The following is a 9,436-nucleotide window of genomic DNA, read 5'->3' as shown; positions in this document are numbered from 1 at the left end:
GTAATTCTGCGGCCGAACACGTTGTCTTTTAATTTATCACAACATCATTCTGAAAAGTCGCCTTTTGACCAGGACTGGATAAAAAAGGCGAAGATGATCAGGTGTCCGGCCCCTTCCCGAAGGCTCACCAGATCCTGTACTAGCTAGGATGCTTGAGCTTGCGCCTTATCAAGTGCCATCAGGGGAAGATAAAGGGAGGAACAAAGAAGCCGAGAGCGAGCCTCACTCACTATTCATCCAAACCGGGGGAATTAGTGCCTCCGCGAAGGAGGATAGCCGGGGGGGAGAATCTAAAATTCCCTCTCCCCAGGGAAGGAAGAGGACCGCCTCTGAAGACTTGGAAGTAATGGTCTCCAAGCGAGGGAAGAAACCTTTGTCAGATGGTCCTACCCCGGAGGGCATCCTTACCGTACAGTACCCGCAAGGGGACCAGCCCTCCACCGAGCTGTGAGTAAACAAAAGTACTTTCGATAAATATATCCTGCTTCATTTCTGAGAATGATAACCGAGACATATGTCTTGCAGTCCGGATCGTAGCCCTTCTCGACAGAGTTCGTCTTCGGGGGATCTTCTTCCGGAGATGATGGAGAGCGAAACGCCTCCCCATGTCTCCCCGCCTCATGAAGCGGAAGACCCTGAGGTGTCGTCACGGAGGGTTTCTCCTGATCCGCCAAGGCCAGAAGGTAACCCTTCGGCCACCCAAAGCCCGGAGTATTTGGTTCCTAAGGAGAGCAACAAAAAGAGTCCGGGACCGTCCGGTGCGCGACCAGACGCACTGATGAATCTTCTGGAGCGAGTGGCTATCTCAGAAGCGCATCGTACGCTAATGGGTACGGTGGTTGAGAGGATTTCATCCGCCGAAAGCGGGTTGCATGAAGCTTTTATGAGCCTGCTGAGAGGCTTTGAGGTACGCAAAGTAATATATATTTTGACGGTACCGCACACGCTAGGTGTGCCCTATGCAGATAGTAGCCCCTGAGACTCTGGTTGCTGTCGAACAAGACGGCAACTAGAGGATCATAGTCCCAGGTAATAACCGTGCTGCCTTTACGTGCAGGCGGCCGAGGGTCCGGTGGCTAGCCGGACTGGTGAATTTGCCGAACTGAAGCGGCAACTTGATGCGGCAGATGCCGACATCATGCTTGTAAATAAGCGGCTTGACGAGGCACAGGGTATGTATTCTCCTATGATCAACACATATTAAGAGGAGCATGATGCTAGTATCTATAATATGTTGTGACTGCAGATGGAGCTGTCGCCGTGGAGACCCTTCGGGCGGAACTTGCCCGGGCCAAGGAACAAGCCAGGAAGAGTGATGCGGCCGCCCTGAAGGCGGTCGAAGAGCTAAGGGCCGATCATGCTGCGCATTGCCAGAGCAAAGAGAAAATAGCCAAGATGGTTGTTGAGCTGAAAGATGCCGCCGGCCGGTATGAGCTTCTTGAAAAGGAAAGCCAAGCGAAGGCGACAGACCAGAAGGAGGCCATGGAAGCGGCCAAGGAAACCCGCTCGCAAGTCAGAGCGGCGAAGGAGGAACTCCGTCAAGCCGGAGATATCACGGCTGGGAAGCCCTTTTTGTTGCGGACAAGGTTTGGAGACCCGAAGTATGCCCCTCTGGATAAATTATGGAGTTCTGCAGACGCGTACTTGGATTTGGCAGCGAGTGTCACTGATGCGACCAAGTTTTTCAAAGATCAGAAAGATCATGTAGTGGAAAGGTTGTTCTGGTCACAGTTCAGCACTCCAACGCGTCCGCTGCTGTTAAATGAACAAATGGCCGAGTGGGCCGAGCTCCATAGGTTGTCCGGACTTGCTATGAGGTCAGTCGTGGATCACCTTTGGCCTGAGGGACCGAGGCCAAATAGTTATTGGTCTAGTGCAACGATTCCTTGGCGTTGTGCCGCAAATTGACACTATAAAGAGGTCGGCGTGCATAGAGGGTGCGCGGATGGCTCTTGCCCGTGTTAAGACATATTGGGCGGAGATGGAGGCCACCACTATTGCAACCCGAGGCCCGGCCGCAGGCCAGGTCCCGGCCGAGCACTATTTTGAAGAAGTCCTAGAAGGCGCTCGTGTAATAGAGGCTCAGTGCTCGAAGAGTATCATGTTCAAGTGACATGTATCCCGATTGTAAAAACAATGCTATTAAATTATAAAGGCTGTGTTTATACTTTTTCCTGAAAGTATTATGATGCCTCATGTGCGGCCGTTTATGTATATATGTATATAACCTGAAAGTTTGCAGTCGTCGGCTTCAGCCCCCACGCATATAATGCGGGGGTGTTCACAAAAACGCGTATTCACACTTGATCCAATGTCTTGGTCCATTAAGGAGGTGATAGCGCAGCGAACGAGGCAATCGGACTATATTGCTTTAATACTTTCACTTAGCCATAGGAGTTTGATGGTGGGACTACTATATAGCCCCTGGTACCTCCGCGCTCATCCGAATACGGGGCGCGTACATACATGACCGGGAAACGGCCCTTCGTTAATGCGGAGGAATCCCGAAGATTCTGCTAAGTCATCGAGTGGTTGACCAGTCTCGCGCTTTATCATGACATTCAGTTTTCGGCTTTCTCTACTGAGGTGCTCGTCAGGATGAACCAGAGCACAATCGTAGTAGTTCTCCCGGTGCCACCTTAGCCGATAGAGTGGAACGTAAGGTAGCAAAACGCGGGAGCCGGGCAAACCCAACATTTGACCAAAGACATGATTCGGAGCTGATGCATATAAGGCCAAACTCGCGACGCCGAACACTCCCTAAGGTATTCGGTCTTTACAACATATACCGGGCTGAATAACGCCCTTGATAATGATCCCTGAGTGTCCAGGTATGTGCATCATTCTGACGTGGCGAAATGCCAATAACGTCAGCATCGCTCTCGGTTATGCTGAGTATCCAGAGGATGTGAAGCAACAAGAGACAGTAAAAAAAGGTTTACGCAGGGTCAATCTAAAAAAGGAAACCTTTGAGTGGGGCCCTGCTGCACGTCTGCGCCTGTGTCTCCGTTGTGCCGTATCCTGGAAGGGTGTAGCACGATTACCATCTGTAAAAGAGAAGAACTTAGGTGAAAGTTGTCGTGCGAAAAATTGGTTATTCTCAATAAACCATTAAAAATCAAGATAAGTAAGGTCGAGCCGAACTGTAGTCCTTTTACATGCGGGAAGCCCCTGGTACCGCCTATGAGGGTAAATCCATCGAACCAATCTTAGGTATATCTAAGCTGTTACAGCTAGTGATGCGCCGGACTCGTCTAGCCGTGTCCGCGGTCTTGACGACTGATCATTTATTCTGGTTGGAGAGGCCGTTTAGTGTTCGGCTGCTAAAGCCGCCACACGTTCTTCCGCGCGTAAGGAATGCTTGATATTTTCGCCAATTGTGATGATGCCACGTGGATCGGGCATCTTAAGCTTAAGAGAAGCGTAATGCGGTACTGCATTAAAACGAGCAAAAGCTGCTCTTCCGAGTAGTGCTTGATAGCTACTTCGGAATGGAGCGATGTCGAAGGTTAACTTTTCGCTTGGGAAGTTGTCGGGAGAATCGAATACAACCTCTAGTACTAGAGAGCCCGTACAGCGGGCCTCTGGGCCTGGTATTACTCCCTTAAAGGTAGTACTACTGTGGCTGATTCTTATCGGGTCTATCCCCATTTTGCGGACTGTGTCCTGATATATCAGATTAAGACTACTGCCGCCGTCCATAAGGACTCGTGTGAGATGGTATCCATTGATTATTGGGTCTAACACCAAGGCAGCCAATCCTCCGTGTCGGATACTTGTCAGGTGATCCCTGCGATCAAAAGTGATCGGGCAGGCCGACCAGGGGTTGATCTTAGGGGTGACGGGCTCTACGGCGCGTGTGTCTCGGAGTGCATGTTTGCTTCTCCTCTTCGTCACGTGAATCATGTTCACTGTTTTGACCTCTGGTGGGAATTTTTTCTGTCCCCCAGTGCTTTGCTCGCGAGGCTCGTCCTCGTATTCACTTGCTGTCTCCCTCCCCTTGTGTTCGGCGTTTAGCTTACCGGCCTGCTTGAAGACCCAGCATTCTCTATGGGTGTGATTTGCAGGTTTATCGGGGGTGCCATGAATCTGACATAATTTGTCTAGAATCTTGTTTAGGCCGGACGGTCCATCTCTGTTGCCTTTGAAAGGCTTTTTCCGCTGACCGGGTCGAGAGCCCCTGAATCCGGCGTTTACCGCCGTGTTGTCTGGGCTGTCTTCGTTATTTCGACGCTTGCTTTTACTGCGTCGTGGTTTTCCATTGCCGTCCCTGACTTCGGATGTGTCTGGGTCGCTGGTGCTACTACGGGCTAGCCAGCTATCTTCGCCCGCGCAAAAGCGGGTCATGAGGCTTGTTAGGGCTGCTATTGTTCTCGGTTTTTCTTGGCCGAGGTGTCTGGCGAGCCATTCGTCTCGGACGCTGTGTTTGAAAGCTGCTAAGGCTTCGGCGTCCGGGCAGTCGACGATTTGGTTCTTCTTAGTGAGAAATCTGTTCCAAAGTTTTCGGGCTGACTCTCCGGGCTGTTGAATTATATGACTTAAATCGTCTGCATCCGGAGGTCGGACATAGGTCCCTTGAAAATTAGCCCTAAAAGCATCCTCAAGCTCCTCCCAACTTCCAATTGAATTTTTGGGGAGGCTCTTCAGCCAGTGCCGAGCTGGTCCTTCCAGCTTGAGGGGCAAGTACTTGATGGCGTGGAGATCGTCTCCGCGAGCCATATGGATATGGAGGATAAAGTCCTCAATCCAGACCCCAGGGTCTGTCGTTCCGTCGTACGCCTCTATGTTCACGGGTTTGAATCCTTCTGGAAATTCGTGATCCAGCACCTCATCGGTGAAACATAGGGGGTGTGCGGCACCCCTATATTTGGATGTGTCATGGCGTTCTGACGGTTGTAGTGTTCGGTTTTGGTTGTGCGCTGGAGCGTGCTTCCAAGATCCGTAGATGGATCTGGTCACACCGGCCTTCTGATGCAAGTCCTCACGTGGATCGTGTGCTGACTTATGTGCGGCCTTGTTAGCCGCTCTATCGCGGCCACGAGGTGGTCGATCCGACCGGTCGGCCGTTTTGTTTTTCGGCTGCGTGGGCTCTAAGGCCTCATCATCGAATTCAGGCAACAGCTTGCGCTTTGGATAGCTCTTTGTGTGGTAACTACCACCATACTTTTCTTCAGTGTCGAGCACTTTGTTCCATCTACTGTTCAGCGTATTCTGCGCGGCCTTAAGCCTTTGCTTCTGCTTCTTCAGACTCCTCGCGGTGGCAATAAGCCTTCTGCGGAGGTTCTCTTGTTCCAAATGCCCTTCCGAGATGATGTGTGCATCGTCATCCGGACTGTTTTCCTCTCCGGAGAGAGGTGGATTAGCTTTATCCTCGGCGTCGCCCTGATCGGACAGCGGCTCCGTACTATGTTCGCCGTTCGCTGGTTCGTCCTGCTCTGTCGCTGGGTCCGTGTGGTCGTCGTTTCCTCTGGAGTCGACCAGGGTGTTATTTTTTCTTGCGCCGTTATCGCTGTTTTTGCCGAGGCGGGATTTGGAACGGCGCCTACACCGTCGCTTTGGTTGCTTCTCGAGGGAGCTATCCTTCGCTGCATCCTTCCGTTCCTCGTCATTGTTTTCTTTGGGTGTATCCATCATGTATATGTCATGCGATGAAGTGGCTGTCCAGCGCCCTGTGGGCGATGGTTCCTGTTCCTCTCCTGCATCGTCGTCCATGCCGTCGATGTCTTCGGAGTCGAAATCGAGCATGTCGGTTAAATCGTTGACAGTGGCTACTAAGTGGGTGGTGGGTGGGGAGCGAATTTCTTCGTCGTCTGCATCCCATTCTAGCCGGATATAGTTCGGCCAAGGTTCTCCTAACAAGGAGAGAGACCTTAATGAGTTTAGCACGTCGCCAAAGGGCGAGTGCTGAAAGATATCCGCGGAGGTGAACTCCATGATCGGTGCCCAATCGGATTCGATAGGCACGGACGCAGGCGGCTCGGAGTCCATGGCCGGGGACGAATCCAATGGTTCAGCAACACGGGTCTCGAAGGAGGTGAAGTCAGTATTCGGCTCTATCGCCGCTGAGTGTGCGGCTTCCGTGGCGGGGTCCATCCACCCGTCCTCAGATGGCGCAATTTGTTCCGGATTGAGGGCTGGAGTAGTTGCAGGTGTGATCTCCCGAACACTGTCCGACGGCAGAGCTAAATCATGCTCGTCGTGATTGTGCGGCGCACCTGACACGGGCTCGAATCCATCAAAGATCAAATCTCCGCGGATGTCGGCAGTATAGTTCAAGTTTCCAAACCTGACCTGATGGCCAGGGGCGTAGCTCTCGATCTGCTCCAGATGGCCAAGCGAGTTGGCCCGCAGAACGAAGCCGCCGAATACGAAGATCTGTCCGGGGAGGAAAACCTCACCCTGGATCACATCATCGCCGATGATCGAAGGAGCCATCAAGCCTTATGGTGACCGCACAGTGGAACTCTCAATGAAAGCACCAATGTCGGTGTCAAAACCGGCGGATCTCGGGTAGGGGGTCCCAAACTGTGCGTCTAAGGCGGATGGTAACAGGAGGCGGGGCACACAATGTTTACCCAGGTTCGGGCCCTCTCGATGGAGGTAATACCCTACTTCCTGCTTGATTGATCTTGATGATATGAGTATTACAAGAGTTGATCTACCACGAGATCGTAGAGGCTAAACCCTAGAAGCTAGCCTATGTTATGATTGTTGTTGTCCTACGGACTAAACCCTCTGGTTTATATCGACACCGGAGGGGGCTAGGGTTACACAGAGTCGGTTACAAGGGAGGAGATCTACATATCCGTATTGCTAAGCTTGCATTTCACGCCAAGGAGAGTCCCATCCGGACACGGGACGAAGTCTTCAATCTTATATCTTCATAGTCCAACAGTCCGGCCAAAGGATATAGTCCGGCTGTCCGAGGACCCCCTAATGCAGGACTCCCTCACCCCCTCCCCTCCTCTCATATATATAGGTGGAGAGGGAGGGGTGGCAGCCCTAGGGAGCACCCCAAGGGGGCCGCCGGCTGCCCTAGGCGTCTGCCTAGGCGCCCCCCTTCCATATTAGGTGTGGGGGAAGGAAAGGGGGGCGGATGCCCTAGGGCGCCTCCTCCTTCCTTCTGGCGCGCGGGCAGGGGAGGTGGAGCGCGCCCAGCCCCCTTGTGGGCTGGTGCGCCTCCCTCCTTGGCCCATGAGGCCCACCAAGTAGGTATAACCTACCGGTGGCCTCCCGGAACCCCTTTCGGCACTCCGATGGTAATCCGGTGCATTCCGAAACCTTTCTGAAACCCGAATACCTTCATCCTATATATCAATCTTTACCTCCAGACCATTCCAGTGCTCCTCATCATGTCGGTGGACTCATTCGGGGCTCCGAACAACATTTGGTCACCAACATACATAACTCATATAGTACTATATCGTCAACGAACGGTAAGCATGCGGACCCTACGGGTTCGAGAATGACGTAGACATGACCGAGACGCTTCTCCAGTCAATAACCAATAGCGGGACCTAGATGCCCATATTGATTCCTACATATTCTACGAAGATCTTTATCGATCGAACCTTTATGACAACATACGTAGTTCCCTTTGTCTATCGGTATGTTACTTGCCCGAGGTTCGATCGTCGTATCTCTATACCTAGTTCAGTCTCGTTACCGGCAAGTCTCTTTACTCGTTCTATAATACATCATCTTGTAACTAACTCCTTTAGTCACTTTGCTTGCAAGCTTCTTGTGATGCTGTATTACCGAGAGGGCCCAGAGATACCTCTCCGTCATATGGAGTGAAAAATCCCAATCTCGATTCACGCCAACTCAGCAGACACCTTCGGAGATACCTGTAGAGCACCTTTATGGTCACCCAATTATGAAGTGACGTTTGATAGCACACAAGGTATTCCTCCAGTATCAGGGAGTTGCATGATCTCATGGTCGAAGGAATATGTATTTGAAATTACGAAAGCAGTAGCAATAAACTGAATGATCATATGCTAAGCTAACGGATGGGTCTTGTCCATCACATCATTCTCCTAATGATATGATCCTGTTATCAAGTGACAACACATGTCTATGGTCACGAAACCTTAACCATCTTTTGATCAACGAGCTAGTCTAGTAGAGGCTTACTAGGGACTTAGTATTTGTTTATGTATTCACACATGTTATTTAAGTTTCCGATCAATACAATTATAACATGAATAATAAAAAGTAACATGATTAAGAAAATATAATAATAACCACTTTATTATTGCCTCTAGGGAATATTTCCAACACATGACCCGTGCGCGGACAGATAGGATACTACGTTGGATGGTAAAGTGCGTCCGAACAGCTTGGTACGGACATTTGCGGACAATTTGAGGGTTCGTGTTGGAGATGTGCCCTCCCACGCATCTCCAACGACGTCCCTCAAAACGCCCACACACATTCCAATCATTTTTCCCATCCAATGTGGTGTAACATACGTCCACAGACGTGTCCACGCCTCTAAATTCCCGCAAACTGGCACCAAACCATGAGAGTTTGCAGGCGTTCGGACCTCCGCCACACACGCATCCAATAATTTTGTCTACCCAAAAGTCTTTCCCGCGCAACCACTCCAAACGTACCTTCACTCTGGGCGCCATATTCATATAACCTTGGCGGCCAGAGCGCTGCATGTGTCGCATCCGATCGCTCATTCTCGCTTGTTCAATGCTAGCACAGAACGACGTTGTCGAGCGGGGCGACACAACAACTTCCTACTGCATTGAACTCGACTATCCTTCCATCTGTATGCCTGACATTGAAGATGCGCGACAACCGAGAAACACACTGTGGTGGTCGATTCAAACTTTTTGCCGTGTTCCATGTCCGGCGCGGTCCACTTTTTAAACCACTGTCGTCCACCACACAACCCGCATCACCGAAGATCCACATCTTCGGTAGAGCTCTTCTCCAGCGTAGCCGCTTTTGTGACGCCCGGATAATTAGACTACATTAATTCCCTGCTAATGATGCCACATCACCTCTGTCACTGGAGTTAATCTCGGTTTAGTTAAAAACCGATTCAAATTCAAAATTAAATTAAAGGCAAACAACAAATATTTTCAAACATCAAAACTAAAATGTTCGGTTTGTGCCGAATATTACATAGGTAATTATAGTAAAGAAAACAATTGTTTATAAAATACTAAAATGCTCTAAAATAATTAAAACAGAAAAGAAATAAGATAAAAAAAGGTAAAAGCAAAAGAAATTGCAATAGGGGAGAAGCCCCCTGCCTCCCTGGGTCTTAGCCCATTGCACAGACCGGCCCACCTTACCCCCCCCCCCCACTGGGCCAACCGGCCCAACTGGCAACTAGGCCACCAGCCGGCCCGGCCCACCCCTCGGGTCGTCCTCCTCACTGCTCCTCCGACCGGGGCGCGTCCCCGCCGGACCGGGC

The sequence above is a fragment of the Triticum aestivum genome, chromosome 3D (genome assembly GCF_018294505.1).
Source record: "Triticum aestivum cultivar Chinese Spring chromosome 3D, IWGSC CS RefSeq v2.1, whole genome shotgun sequence".
Classification (NCBI taxonomy): domain Eukaryota; kingdom Viridiplantae; phylum Streptophyta; class Magnoliopsida; order Poales; family Poaceae; genus Triticum; species Triticum aestivum.
This window is presented reverse-complemented; position numbering follows the sequence as displayed.